This window comes from Delphinapterus leucas, chromosome 20 (genome assembly GCF_059928025.1).
Source record: "Delphinapterus leucas isolate spDelLeu-1000000601 "Yukka" chromosome 20, BTC_Dleu_Yukka2, whole genome shotgun sequence".
In the NCBI taxonomy this organism is placed as follows: Eukaryota; Metazoa; Chordata; class Mammalia; order Artiodactyla; family Monodontidae; genus Delphinapterus; species Delphinapterus leucas.
In genome coordinates this window covers 14,485,391-14,501,889 of record NC_143148.1, presented here as the reverse complement: position 1 = coordinate 14,501,889, position 16,499 = coordinate 14,485,391, and the positions used below count along the sequence as shown (strand labels likewise).

Genomic DNA, 16,499 nt, shown 5'->3' with positions numbered 1-16,499 from the left:
CTAATTAAATAGAAAAGGCAAAAAGCTAAATAGAATATTTGTCAGCAAAATGATATAAAAGCAAAAGCATTATGCAGTAAATTCTCATTTATTTGAAATAAACCAGCATTGGAAATTTCTAATTATGTACATATCTAGCTTAAATGATTGAAAACAGAACTTGATTAATTCTCTTTTATTTTCTAGATTCATTCTCTTAGCCTTACTATCACTGATATTGTCCTGATTTCTCAAAATGAAAAAGTGCTCTCTCATTTTAACATTTTGAAGGTGATACAATTTAACAATCAGTGGCATCCTGTAATTACTTTCAAGTAAATACCAACCAAGATTTTTATGTGTATGAAAAGCTTTCATTGGTATTTTCTGGTAAGATCAACAGTGTTCCAGTATCAAAACATTTTATATTTGATGGAATGTATTGTATGTATATACACATGCCTATACACACTCTAGACATAAGGATTTAAATTTAATTCTTTATAAGAGTTTCTTGAAAACAACCGCCAAAACAAAGGCACTTCAATGTTTTTGTTTAGATTTTAATAAATGGTGCTGGGACTATTATACATACAATACATACCACATACAGGCAGCTCCTGAAAATCTAAATAACTTCTGGTGAATATCAGAGAATACCTGAAGTACTTGGCATTAGATCATCTAAGGAAACCAGATGATCTAAGACCAGAACACGAGAGAATATACACCACAATTTAAAAAGTAAGTGTGGCATAATGTGATCTATGTCTAGGGTTTGTCACAAGGAGCATGAGTGGAGACAATGGCAACAGTGAGATTGCTGGGAGAAGTAATTTCACCTAGCATATCACCCTTTCTTAAACTAGTTAGTAAGTACTATTGTTTGCTTCTGGGAGAATGTGAGAGGCTACTGATTGGTATTATTCTGGAAAAAACAGGAGCATCCCTATACTTAGGACTAGCTGGCAAGGAATTTTGTACCACAGTAGCCCTCCTGCTAGCCTGTCTCTCTCTAAAAACAAATCAGAGTACAAATCAAGGCAGCACATCCTAGTCCTGCCCTGAGGCAGATTACATCAAAAGGATCCTCAAGTGTAAAACAGTATATGTCAGAATACCAAACATTTGATAAAAGTAGATTCTCATATAATAGAGAAACAAAGCTAACCAACTGGAAATACTACCAGTAGAATAAACAGAACAGGACTTTTAAGTATGAATAGCATCCTCAAAATGATGTGAACATATATACTATATCCCCAAAACAGGACCTACTAGAGATTACACAAGTTATTTAAATGTTTTTGTGAAAGTAACTCAGTAGGGGGACTTCTGTTTCTAAAAAGATGGAATACATGTCCTTTTCCCTGTTCTTCCTGCTAAATACAACTCAAAACTCTGGACATTATATATAAAACATACAAGATGACTCTCAAAGATGAAGAGAAGCTAGGGACCACAGGACCTAAGGAGCAACATGGGGTGAGTTCCACAGGTTTCATTTTTATCCCAAACTTGGAGCTAAAGAAGCTGGTAATTGAAATGCTAATGTGCAGAGACTGAAAACAAGTCTCAAGAAAAGCCTGTTCTCTCCAACCAGAGAAACAGGAAAGGACAGCCTAACAACATGAAACTTTTAAACAACTGCTCTACTTCAGGCAAACACCACCAAAAAATCTGTGGCCCTATCCCCACCACTGACACCAGACGCCAAATGGAGACTCTAGCCCTCTGACCTTTATTAGGTTGCAAAAAAGTATCCCCAATGTCCCTACCAGATTGTGTCAGAAAAAGTTGAGTATGAAGTCCAGCATTTAATGGGCCCCTCCACTACCAGTACAATGTCAATGGTGCCTAAATCGGGAGCCTGACCTTCCATAACCAATGAAAATATTGTTCAGGAAATGAGAAATCAAGAACAGCCTCAGATGAAAATGATTTTTAACAACAGGCATACCCTCAAAGAATGACTTCCAGGATTTGTTGCCAACAAAACTATCCCCAAAGAATGCCTAAAGAAATACCTGTAAACAAAAATGAAACATTAAAGAATCGTGGAAAACAAGGAAGGTAGACAGAACACCATAAGAGCAAAACTGTGGGTAAAATAGACTTTCCTTTCCTTAATTATGTTTGACAGTTTAAACAAAAATCATAACACTGTCTAATATGGTCTTCAAGAAATCTTCAAGTCAATTAGAAATGAGAGAGAAGAAAGGAAAGTAAGGTTTCTACACTTACAGTGGATAAATGTTGAACCATTATACTTCAGTATGTACAGCTGGCCCTCCATGTCTGTGGGTTCCATATCCACAGGTTGAAAAAAAAATTCCAGAAAGTTCCAAAAAGGTAAACTTAAATTTGCCACATGCTGGCAACTATTTACATAGCATTTACATTGTATTCCCAACTATTTACATAACATTTATATTTTATTAAGTATTATAGGTAGTCTAGAGATAATTTACAGTATACAAGCATGTGTGTAGTTTATATGCAAGTACTACACCATTTTATGTAAGTAGGGAATTGGGCATCTGTGGATTTTGGTATATGCAGTGGGTCCAGGCACTAATACACTGTACCAGGGGACAACTGTATATATTATGTCATGCCTAGAACAACTCTTAAAAAACTATATAAGAGACCCCACAAATACTCTAAACAGAAAAATAGCAGAGTAGGAAACTACAGCAGTCCATCCAACCACAAAAGTAATTAATAGACGGGCAAAAACAGAATCAACTTTTTCAAAAATCTGGTAACTAATCAAAAGCGTACAGCATTCAGAGAACTTCTGAATCAAGATAAAAACAAGTGTTATCATAATAAGTGAAGAAAGACAAATACCATATGATATCACTTATATATGTAGTCTAAAATATAACACAAATGAACTTATCTATGAAAGAGAAACAGACTCAAAGATATAGAGAACAGACTTATGGTTGCCAAGTGGGTGGGGTGGGGTGGGGGAGGGATGGATTGAGAGTTTGGGATTAGCACATGCAAACTATTATATATAGAATGCATAAACAAGTTCCTACTATATAGCACAAAGAACTATATTCAATATCCTGTAATAAACCATAATGGAAAAGAAAAAATAACCAAGTGAATCTCAGAGCTTTGTGGTATTTTAATTTACCCTGGTCCCATGCCTCATTCCCCAGCTCAGCAGCAGTCTTGACTACAACAGCCCACACTCCCAATACTGCTACCTAGAATCTATAGGAAAGGGGAAATCACAATAGGAAAGGCAAATATATATTAAGGATTGAAGATTACTTAAATAACCCAGTATGTAGATTAAAAATAAATTTTTAGAATTGTAAAAGTGATAACTACAATAAACAGTAAAAGGATAAACATGAAGATATAAAAGAGAACATCAAAATAAAGGAGGAGGGAAATATAAAAATATGTATCTTTTAGAACATGACTAACTTGAATGATTATCAGTTTAAAGCAAGTAGATATAGTTATGGGTCAGCATACTTGAACTCCACAGTAACTACAAAGCAAAAACCTACAATAGATTCACAAAATATAAAAAGAAAGGAACTCAAGCATATCACAAAAGAAAATCATCAGAAAAAAAAAAAAGGACTACAAAAACAACTGCAAAACAAGGATTAAATGGCAATAAATATACACCTATCAATAATTACTTTAAACATCATTGGACTAAATGCTCCAATCAAAAGACATAGAGTGGCAGATTGGGGGAAAAAGAAAAAGAACCTGCAATATGCTGCCTAAAGACAATATGCTGGCAAAAGACACAGACTGAAAGTAAGGGGATGGATAAAGATATGTCATGCAAATAGAAAAGAAAAAGGGGGTAGCAATACCCATATCAAACAAAATAAAGGCCATAAAGAAAGACAAAGGCATTACATAATGATATAGGGATAAATAGAAGAGGAGGATATTACATTTGTTAACATGTACATACTCAAAACAGGAACACCTAAATATATACAGCAAATACAGACATAGAGGAAGAAATTGACAATGCAGTATTATGAGACTTTAACACCCCACTAACATCAGTGGATGGATCATACAGACAGAAAATAAATAAGGCAAGAGAGATCCCAAATGACACCAGTTGTACTTCATTGATATCTACAGGACACTACATCCAAAACAAACAGAATACACATTCTTTTCAAGCACCCATGGAATGTTTTCTAGGATAGACCACATACTAGGTCACAAAGCCTTAGCAAAGAAGAGGATAGAAATTATTTCAAGCATCTTTTCTGACCACAACGTTTGAAACTAGAAATCACCGACAGAAAGAAAACAGGAAAAGGAGGAACACATAGAGACTAAACAACATGCTGCTTTAAAACCAATGGATCAATGATGAAATCAAAGAAATCAGAAAACTTGTGGCAAAAGAAAATGAAAACACAACATTACCAAATCTATGATGCACCAAAAACAGTTCTAGGAGGGAAGTTCATAATGATACAGGACTTCCTCGAGAAATAAGAACAAAATCTCAAAAATAAAAACCCAAAAAAACAACCTAGGGACTTCCCTGGTGGTCCAGTGGTAATGAGTCCACCTTACAGTGCAGGGGACATGGGTTCAATCCCTCGTCAGGGAACTAAGATCCCACATGCCATGGGGCAACTAAGCTCACACGCCACAACTACTGAGCTTGCATGCTTCAACTACAGAGGCTGTGTGCCGCAAACTACTGGGCCTACACACCCTGGAGCCTGCGCACCACAACTAGAGAGAGAAAACCCACATGCCACACCTAGAGAGAAGCCCGCACACTGCAACAAAAGATCCCACATACCTTGACAAATATCCCGTGTGCCACAACTAAGACCCGACACAGCCAAAAATAAATAAAATAAATAATAAATGAATCTTAAAAAAAGAACCCAACCTAAACTACCACCTAAAACAATTAGAAAAAGAACAAACAATGCCCAAAGTCAGCAGAAGAAAGGAAGTAATAAAGATCAGAGAGGAAATAAATAAGAGATTTTTAAGCTTCCCTGGTGGCACAGTGGTTAAGAATCCGCCTGCAGGGGACATGGGTTCGAGCTGTGGTCTGGGAAGATCCCACATGCCATGGAGCAACAGCCTGTGCACCACAACTAATGAGCCTGTGAGCCACAACTACTGAGTCCACATGCTATAACTACTGAAGCCTGCATGCCTGGAGCCTTGCTCTGCAACAAGAGAAGCCACCGCAGTGAGAAGCCCACGCACCGCAATGAAGAGTAGCCCCCATTCGCCACAACTAGAGAAAGCCTGCGCACAGCAATGAAGACCCAATGCAGCCAAAAATAATTAAATTTAAAAAAAATAGAAAAGATCAATAAAACCAATAACGGGTTCTGTGTAAAGTTTTTAAAAATGGACAAACCTTTAGCCACACTCACCAAAAAGAAGAGAGACAGGATCCAAATAAAGTAAGAAGTGAAAGAGGAGAAATAACCAATACCACAGAAATACAAGAAATCATGACAGAATACTATGAACAGTTACATGCCAACAAATTGGACAAGCTAGAAGAAAGGGTCAAGTTTCTAGAAACAGAGAGCCTGCCAAGAATGAGTCAATAAGAAACGTAATTTGAACAAACTGATCACTAGAAGTGAAATAGAATCTGTAATTTTAAAAACTCCCTACAAACAGAAGTCCAGGACTGGACGGCTTCACTGGGGAATTCTACAAAACATGTAAAGAAAATTTAATACCTATCCTCAAACTATTCCAAAAAATTTAAGAGGAACACTCCCAAATTCATTTTTACAAGGCCACCATTACCCTGATACCAAAACCAGACAAAGACACTACAAAAAAAGAAATTACAGGTCAATATATTTGATGAATATAGATGCAAAAATCCTAAACGTATTAGCAAACCAAATCCAACAGTACATAAAAAGGATCATACACTATGATCAAGTTTGATTTATTCCAGGGTCACAGGGATGGTTCAACATTAGCAAATCAATCAATATGATACACCACATTAACAAAAGGAAGAATAAAAATCACATAATCATCTCAACAGACACAGAAAATCCATTTGACAGCATTCAACATCCATTCATTATAAAAAATTCCTGTCAAAGCATGAGAGTGTATATGGAACATATCTCAGTAAAATAAAGGCCATTTATGACAAACCTACAATTAACATAATACTCAATGTGAAAAGCTGAAAACCTTTCCTCTGAATATTCAGAAACAAGTAAAGGACACCCGCTCTTGCCACTTCTATTTAATATAGTGTTGGAAATCTTAGCCACTGCAATCAGATAAGAAGAAGAACTAAAATGTATCCAAATTGGAAAGGAACAGGTAAAACTCACCGTTTGCAGATAACATGTTAATCTAGATAGAAAATGCCAAAGTGCCCACCCCAAAAATATAAAAAGTAATAAATAAATTCAGCAAAGCTGCAGGATACAAGATTAATATACAGAAATCTATGGTGTTTCTTTAATAATGAAATATAAGTGGAAAAAAATCCCATTTAAAAGTGTCAAAAACAATAAAATAACTAGGAATAACCTTAACCAAGGGGGTGAAAGACCTATACACTGAAAACTATAAAACACTGATGAAGGAATTTGAAGATGATACAAAGAAATGGAAAGATACCACCATTCTTGGAAGAATTAATATTGTTAAAATGGCCATACTTCCCAAAGCAATCTACAGATTCAATGCAGTCCCTGTCAAAATACCCATGACATTTTCCACAGAACTAGGACAAATAATCCTAAAATTCAAATGGAACCACAAAAGACCCAGAATTGCCTAAGCAATCCTGAGAAAAAGAACAAAGCTGGACGTGTCACCTTCCTTGACTTCAGACTATACTACAAAACTCCAGTAATCAAAACAGCATGATATTCACTGTAGCACTATTTGCAATAGCCAAGACATGGAAGCAACCTAAATGTCCATCAAGACATGAATGGAGGGGGCTTCCCTGGTGGCACAGTGGTTAGGAATCCACCTGCCAATGCAGGGGTCACAGGTCCAAGCCCTGGTCTGGGAAGATCCCACATGCTGCAGAGCAACTAAGCTCGTGTGCCCACAACTAATGAGCCTGTACTCTAGAGCCTGTGAGCCACAACTACTGAGCCCGCATGCCACAACTCCTGAAACCCATGCACCGCACCTAGAGCCCATGCTCCGCAACAAGAGAAGCTACCGCAATGAGAAGCCTGCATACCACAACAAAGAGTAGCCTCCACTTGCTGCAGCTAGAGAAAGCCTGTGTGCAGCAACGAAGACCCAATGCAGCCAAAATAAATTTTAAAAAGAGAGAGAGGAATGGATAAAGAAGATATGGTATATATATATGATGGAATATTACTCAGCCATAAAAAAGAATGAAATAATGCTATTTGCTGCAACATGGATGGACCTCGAGATTATCATACTAAATAAAAGTAAGCCAGACAGGAAAAGGCAAGTATCATATGATATCACTTATATGTGGAATATTAAAAAAATAATACAGGGACTTCCCTGGTGGTCCAGTGGTTAAGACTCCATGCTCCCAGTGCAGGGGGTCCAGGTTCAACTCCTGCTCAGGGAACTAGACCCTGCATGCCACAACTAAAAGATCCCACATGCTGCAATGAAGACCTTGCATGCAGCAACAAATATGCTGCACACTGCAACTAAGACCCAGGGCAGCCAATAAATAAATAGATAAATATTGTTTTAAAAAGATACAAATGAACTTACTTACAAAACAGAAGTATACCCACAGATACAGAAAAAAAACTTATAGTTACCAAAGGGGAAGTGGGGGAGAGATAAATTAGGAGTTTCGGATTAACATGTACACACTACTATATATAAAACAGATAACCAACACGGGTCTACTGTATAGCACAGGGAACTATACTTAATATTTTGTAATAACCTATAAGGGGAAAGAATCTGAAAGATGTTATATGTATAACTGAATCACTTTGCTCTACACCTGGAACTAACAACATTGTAAATCAACAATTCGTCAGTTAAAAAAAAAAAAAAAAGAAACAACAACAACAACAACAAAAACAGCATGGTATTGGCACAAAAATAGTCATGCAGGTCAATGGAGCAGAAGAGAGTCCAGAAATAAACCTATGCACCTATGGTCAATTAATCTATGACAAAGGAGGCAAGAATATACAATGGAGAAAAGACAGTCTCTTCAACTAGTTGTGCTGGGAAAACTGGACAGCTAAATGTAGGACAATGAGATTAGAACATTTACCTCACAACATATACAGAATAAACTCAAAACGGATCAAGAACCTAAATGTAAGACCGGAAACCATAAGCTCCTAGAAGAGAACCTAGGCAAAACATGTTTTGACATAAATCATCACAATATTTTCTTAGATCAGACTCCCAAGGCAAAAGAAATAAAAGCAAAAGAAACCAAATGGGACCTAGTTAAACTTAAAAGCTTTTGTACAGCAAAGGAAACTTTCAAAAACACAAAAGGACAACCTACAGAGTGGGTGAAAATATTTGCAAGCAATTCAACCAACAAGGGGTTAATATTCCAAAATACACAAACAGCTCATATAAATCAATATGAAAAAACAAACAACCCAATCAAAACATGGGCAAAAGACCTAAATAGACATTTCTTCCAAGAAGACATACAGATGGCCAACAGGCACATGAAAAGATGCTCAACGTCACTAATTCTTAGAGAAATGCCAATAAAAACAACGAGATATCACCTCACAATGGTCAGAATAGTTATCATCCAAAAGTCTACAAATAAATGCTGGAGAGAGTGTGGAGAAAAGGGGACCCTCCTACAGTGCTGGTTGGAATGTAAATTGGTACAGCCACTATGGAGAACAGTATGGAGGTTCCTCAAAAAACTAAAAATAGACTACCGTCTGATCCAGCAATTCTATCCCTGGTATATATTTGGAAAAAACTAAAAACACTAATCAGAAAAGGTACATGCACCCCAATGTTCACTGCAGCACTATTTACAACAGCCAAGCTATAGAAACAACCCAATTGCCCATGAAGAGATGAATGGATAAAGAAGTTATGGTAGAAAACAAATGCTGGAGAGGGTGTGGAGAAAAGGGAACCCTCTTGCACTGTTGGTGGGAATGTAAATTGGTACAGCCACTATGGAGAACAGTATGGAGGTTCCTTAAAAAACTAAAAATAGAACTACCATATGACCCAGCAATCCCACTACTGGGCATATACCCTGAGAAAACCATAATTCAAAAACAGACATGTACCACAATGTTCATTGCAGCACTATTTACAATAGCCAGGACATGGAAGCAACCTAAGTGTCCATCAGCAGATGAATGGATAAAGAAGTTGCAGCACATATATACAATGGAATATTGGTCATCCATGAAAAGAAACGAAACTGAGTTATTTGTAGTGAGGTGGATGGACCTAGAGTCTGTCATACAGAGTGAAGTAAGTCAGAAAGAGAAAAACAAATACCATCTGCTAACACATATATAAGGAATCTAAAAAACAAAAATGGTTCTGATGAACCTAGGGGCAGGACAGGAATAAAGACACAGACGTAGAGAATGGACTTGAGGACATGGGGAGGGGGAAGGGTAAGCTGGGACAAAGTAAGAGAGTAGCACTGACATATATACACTACCAAATGTAAAATAGATAGCTAGTGGAAGCAGCTGCATGGCACAGGGAGATCAGCTCGGTGCTTTGCCACCACCTAGAGGGGTGGGATAAGGAGGGTGGGAGGGAGATGCAAGAGGGAGGGGATATGGGGATATACATATGCATATAGCGGATTTACTTTGTTATACAGCAGAAACTAACACAACACTGTAAAGCAATTATACTCCAATAAAGATGTTTAAAAAAAGAAAACGTTATGGTAGAGATTGGTTCAAGATGGTGTAGTAGAAGGACGTGTGCTCATTCCCTCTTGCGAGAGAACTGGAATCACAACTAACTGCTGAACAGTTATCAACAGAAAAACACTGGAACTCACCATAAAAGATACCCCACATCCAAAGACAAAGGAGAAGCCTCAATGAGATGGTACAAGGGGTGCAATCACAATAAAATGAAATCCCATAATTACTGGGTGGGTGACTCACAAACTGGAGAACAATTATACCACAGAAGTCCACCCACTGGAGTGAAAGTTCTGAGCCCTATGGAGGGTTTCCTAACCTGGGGGTCTGGAAATGGGAGGAGGAATCCCCAGAAATCAGACTCTGAAGGCCAGTGGAATTTGATGGCAGGACATCGACAGGACTGGGGGAAACAGAGACTCCACTCTTGGAGGGCACACACAAAGCAGGACCTGGCGGAAGGATCAGTGACCCTATAGGAGATTGAACCAGACCTACGTGCTAGTGCTGGAGGGTCTCCTGCAGAGGCAGGGGGTGGCTGTGGCTCACCGCAGGGACAAGGACACTGGCAGCAGAAGTTCTGGGAAGTACTCATTGGTGGGAGCCCTCCCGGAGTGGAGTCCACACACCATTAGCCCCACCAAACAGCCTGTAGGTTCCAGTGCTGGGTTGCCTCAGGGCAAACAACCAAAAGGGAGGGAACTCAGCCCCACCCACCAGCAGAGAAGTGGCTTCAAGTGTTACTAAGTTCTGCCCACCAGAGCAACACCAAGGTCTACACACCAACAAGTCCCTCCCATCAGGAAGCTTGCACAAGCCTCTTAGCCTCATCCACCAGAAGGCAGACAGGAGAAACAAGAAGAACTACAATCCTGCAGCCTGCAGAATGAAAACCATAATCACAGAAAGAAAGACAAAATGAAAAGGCAGAGGACTATGTTCCAGATGAAGGAACAAGATAAAACCCCAGAAAACAACTAAATGAAGTGGAGATAGGCAAACTTTCAGAAAAAAAATTCAGAATAATGATAGTGAAGATGATCCAGGACCTCAGAAAAAGAATGCAGGCAAAGATTGAGAAGATGCAGGAATCGGTTCACAAAGACCAAGAAGAATTAAAGAACCAACAGAGATGAACAATACAATAAGTGAAATGAAAAATACACTGGAAGGAATCAGTAGCAGAATAACTGAGGCAGAAGGATAAGTGACCTGGAAGACAGAATGGAAATCACTGCCACAGAATAAAGAAAAAACAATGAAAAGAAATGAAGACAGCCTAAGAGACCTCTGGGACAACACTAAACACACCAACATTCACATTATAGGGGTCACAGAAGGAGGAGTGAGAGAGAAAGGACCCAAGAAAATATTTGAAGAGATTATAGTCAAAAACTTCCCTAACATGGCAAAGGAAATAGCCACCCAAGTCCAGGAAGCACAGAGAGTCCCCTACAGTATAAAACCAAGGAGAAACACACCAAGACACATAGTAATCAAATTGATAAATAAAAGAAAAGAAAAATTTTTTAAAGCAACAAGAGAAAAACGACAAACAACATACAAGGGAACTCCCATAAGGTTAACAGCTGATTTCTCAGCAGAAACTCTATAAGCCAGAAGGGAGTGGCAAGATATATTTAAAGTGATGAAAGGGAAGAACCTACAACGAAGATTACCCTGCAAGGATCTCATTCAGATTCAGCAGAGAAATCAAAAGCTTTACAAACAAAAACTAAGAGAATTCAGCACTACCAAACCAGCTCTACAAGAAATGCTAAAGGAATTTCTCTAAGTGGGAAACACAAAGAGAAGAAAAGGACCTACAAAAACAAACCCAAAACAATTAAGAAAATGGTAATAGGTACATATCGATAATTACCTTAAATGTAAATGGATTAAATGCTCCAACCAAAAGACACAGACTTGCTGAATGGATACAAAAACAAGACCCATATATATGCTGTCTACAAGAGACTCACTTCAGACCTAGGGACACATACAGACTGAAAGTGAGGGGATGGAAAAAGATATTCCATGCAAATGGAAATCAAAAGAAAGCTGGAGTAGCAATACTCATATCAGATAAAATAGACTTTAAAATAAAGAATGTTACAAAAGACAAGAAAGGATGCTACATAATGATCAAGGGATCAATCCAAGAAGAAGATATAACAATTATAAATATATATGCACCCAACATAGGAGCACCTCAATACATAAGGCAAATGCTAACAGCTATAAAAGAGGAAATCGACAGTAATACAATAATGGGGACTTTAACCCTCACTTACACCAATGGGCAGATCATCCAGACAGAAAATTAATAAGGAAGCACAAACTTTAAATGACATAACAGACCAGATAGATTTAATTGATATTTATGGAACATTCTATCCGAAAACAGCAGATTACACTTTCTTCTCAAGTGCACACGGAACATTCTCCAGGATAAATCACATCTTGGGTCACAAATCAAGCCTTGGTAAATTTAAGAAAATTGAAATTGTATCAAGCATCTTTTCTGACCACAATGCTATGAGATTAGAAATAAATTACAGAGAAAAGAAAGTAAAAACACAAACACATGCAGGCTACACAATACGCTACTAAATATCCAAGAGATCACTGAAGAAATCAAAGAGGAAATAAATACCTAGAGACAAATGACAATGAAAACACGACAATCCAAAACCTATGGGATGCAGCAAAAGCATTTCCAAGAGGAAAGTTTATAGCAATACAATCCTACCTCAAGAAACAAGAAACACCTCAAATAAACAATCTAACCTTACACCTAAAGGAACTAGAGAAAGAAGAACAAACAAAACCCAAAGTTAGTCGAAGGAAAGAAATCATAAAGATCAGAGCAGAAATAAATGAAATAGAAACAAAACAATAGCAAAGATCAATAAAACTAAAAGCTGGTTTTTTGAGAAGATAAACAAAATTGATAAAATTTTAGCCAGACTTATTAAGAAAAAGAGGGAGAGGAGTCAAATCAACAAAATTAGAAATGAATAAGAGGAAGTTACAACGGACACCACAGAAATACAAAGCATCATAAGAGACTACTACAAGCAACTCTATGCCAATAAAATGGACAACCTGGAAGAAATGGACAAATTCTTAGAAATGCACAACCTGCCAAGACTGAATCAGGAAGAAATAGAAAATATGAACAGACCAATCACAAGTAACGAAACTGAAACTGTGATTAAAAATCTTCCAACAAACAGAAGTCCAGGACCAGATGGCTTCATAGGTGAATTCTATAACACATTTAGAGAAGAGCTAACACCCATCCTTCTCAAACTCTTCCAGAAAACTGCAGAGGAAGGAACACTCCCAAACTCATTCTACGAGGCTACCATCACCCTGATACCAAAACCAGACAAAGATACTACAAAAAAAGAAAATTACAGACCAATATCACTGATGAATATAGATGCAAAAATCCTCAACAAAATACAAGCAAACAGAATTCAACAACACATTAAAAGGATCATACACCATGATCAATTGGGATTTATCCCAAGGATGCAAGTATTCTGCAATATACACAAATCAATCAATATGATACACCATATTAACAAATTGAAGAATAAAAACCATATGATCATCTCAATAGATGCAGAAAAAGCTTTTCACAAAATTCAACACACATTTATGATAAAAACTCTCCAGAGGGACTTCACTGGTGGTGCAGTGCTTAAGAATCTGCCTGCCAATGAAAGGGACATGGGTCCGAGCCCTGATCCGGGAAGATCCCACATACCATGGAGCAACTAAGCCCATGTGCCACAACTACTGAGCCTGAATGCCACAACTACTGAAGCCTGTGTGCTTAGAGCCCGTGCTCTGCAACAAGAGAAGCCACTGCAATGAGAAGCCCATGCACCACAACAAAGAGTAGCCCCTGCTTGCCACAGCTAGAGAAAGCCCACACGCAGCAATGAAGACCCAATGCAGCCATAAATAAATAACCAAATAATTTTATTTATTTAAAAAAAGACTCTCCAGAAATTGGGCATAGAGGGAACCTACCTGAACATAATAAAGGCCATATACGACAAACCCACAGCAAACATCATTCTCTATGGTAAAAAACTGAAAGCATTTCCTCTAAGATCAGCAACAAGACAAGGATGTCCACTCTCACCACTATTATTCAGCATAGTTTTGGAAGTCCTAGCCATAGCAATCAGAAAAGGAAATGAAATAAAAGGAATCCAAATCAGAAAAGAAGAAGTAAAACTGTCACTGTTTGCAGATGACATGATACTATACATAGAGAATCCTAAAGATGCCACCAGAAAACTACTAGAGGTAATCAATGAATTTGGTAACGTTGCAAGATACAAAATTAATGCACAGAAATCTCCTGCATTCCTATACACTAACAATGAAAGATCAGAAAGAGAAATTAAGGAAACAATCCCATTCACTATCGCAAGAAAAAGAATAAAATACCTAGGAATAAACCTACCTAAGGAGATAAAAGACCTGTACTCAGAAAACTATAAGACACTGATGAAAGAAATCAGAGATGATACAAACAAATGGAGAGATATACCATGTTCTTGGATTGGAAGAATATTGTGAAAATGACTATACTACCCAAAGCAATCTACAGATTCAATGCAATCCCTATCAAATTACCAGTGGTATTTTTCACAGAACTACAACAGAAAAATCTTAAACTTTGTATGGCGACACAAAAGACCCCAAACAGCCAAAGAAATCTTGAGAAAAAAAATCTGAGCTGGAGGAATCAGGCTCCCCGACTTCAGACTATACTACAAAGCTACAATAATCAAGACAGTGTGGTACTGGCACAAAAACAGAAATACAGATCAATGGAACAGGATAGAAAGCCCAGAGATAAACCCACGTACCTGTGGTGAACTAATCTATGACAAACGAGGCAGTGGTATACAATGGAGAAAAGACAGTCTCTTCAATAAGTGGTGCTTGGAAAACTGGACAGCTACGTGTAAAAGAATGAAATTAGAACACTCCCTAACACCATACACACAAAGAAAACCTCAAAATGGATTAAAGACCTAAATGTAAGACTGGACACTATAAAACTCTTAGAGGAAAACATAGGAAGAACACTCTTTGATATAAATCACAGCAAGATCTTTTTTGACCCACCTCCTAGAATGGAAATAAAAACAAAAATAAACAAATGGGACCTAATGAAACGTAAAAGCTTTTGCACAGCAAAGGAAACTATAAACAAGATGAAAAGACAACCCTCAGAAAGGGAGAAAATATTTGCAAATGAGTCAACGGATAAAGGATTAACCTCCAAAGTATATAAACAGCTCATGCAGCTCAATATCACAACAACAACCCAGTCAAAAAATGGGCAGAAGACCTAAGTAGACACTTCTCCAAAGAAGACATACAGATGGCCAACAAACACATGAAAAAATGCTCAACATCACTAATTATTGGAGAAGAGCAAATCAAAACTACAATGAGGTATCACCTCACACCTGTTAGAATGGGCATCATCAGAAAATCTACAAACAATAAATGCTGGAGAGAGTGTGCAGAAAAGGCAACCCTCTTGCACTGTTGGTGGGAATGTAAATTGATACAGCCACTATGGAGAACACTGTGGAGGTTCCTTAAAAAACTAAAACTAGAATTACTGTATGACCCAGCAATTGCACAACTGGGGATATACCCAGAGAAAACCATAATTCAAAAACACACATGCACCCCAATATTTATTGCAGCACTATTACGATAGCCAGGACATGGAAACAACCAAGATGTCCATCAACAGAGGAATGGATAAAGAAGATGTGGTACATATATACAGTGGACTATTACTCGGCCATACAAAGGAATGAAACTGGGTCATTTGTACAGATGTGGATGGACCTGGAGACTGTCATACAGAGTGAAGTAAGTCAGAAAGAAAAAACCAAATATTGTATATTAACACATATATGTGGAATCTAGAAAAATGGTACAGATGAACCGGTTTGAAGGCAAAAATAGAGACACAGATGTAGAGAAAAAATGTATGGACACCAAGGGGAAAGGGTGGGGGGGAGATGAATTGGGAGACTGGGATTCACATATATACATTAATATGTATAAAATAGGTAACTCATAAGAGCCTGCTGTATAGAAAAATAAATAAAATAAAATTCAAAAATTAAAAAAACCCAAAAACCTGCTGTATAGCACAGGGAACTCCACTTCGCTGTACAGAAGAAACTAAGACAACATTGTAAAACAACTATACTCTAATAAAAAAAAAAGTTATGCTACATATACACAATAGAATACTATTCAGCCATAAAAATGTACGAAATTCTGCCATTTGCAGCAACATGGATGGACCTAGGGAATATTATGCTTAGTGAAATGTCAGAGAGTGAAAGACAAATACTCTATGATATCACTTATATGTGGAATCTAAAATAAAAAAGAGAAACTAGTGTATATGTAAAACAGAGACTGACTCACAGATAAAGCAAAAAAAAAACTAGAGGGTACCAAAGGGGAGAGGAAAGAGGGAGGGGCAAATTAGGAGTATGGGATTAAGAGATACAAACTACTATGCATAAAATAGATAAGCAATAAGGATATATTGTATACACAGGGGATTAT

The 16,499-nt window shown here is 37.5% G+C and overlaps 1 pseudogene across 1 annotated transcript in view; it reads right to left on the bottom strand.

The window, feature by feature from the left end:
- Window positions 1–16,499, bottom strand: part of LOC115802581 (large ribosomal subunit protein P1 pseudogene) — a 60,816-nt pseudogene that overhangs the window by 34,778 nt on the left and 9,539 nt on the right. The window lies entirely within an intron of this gene.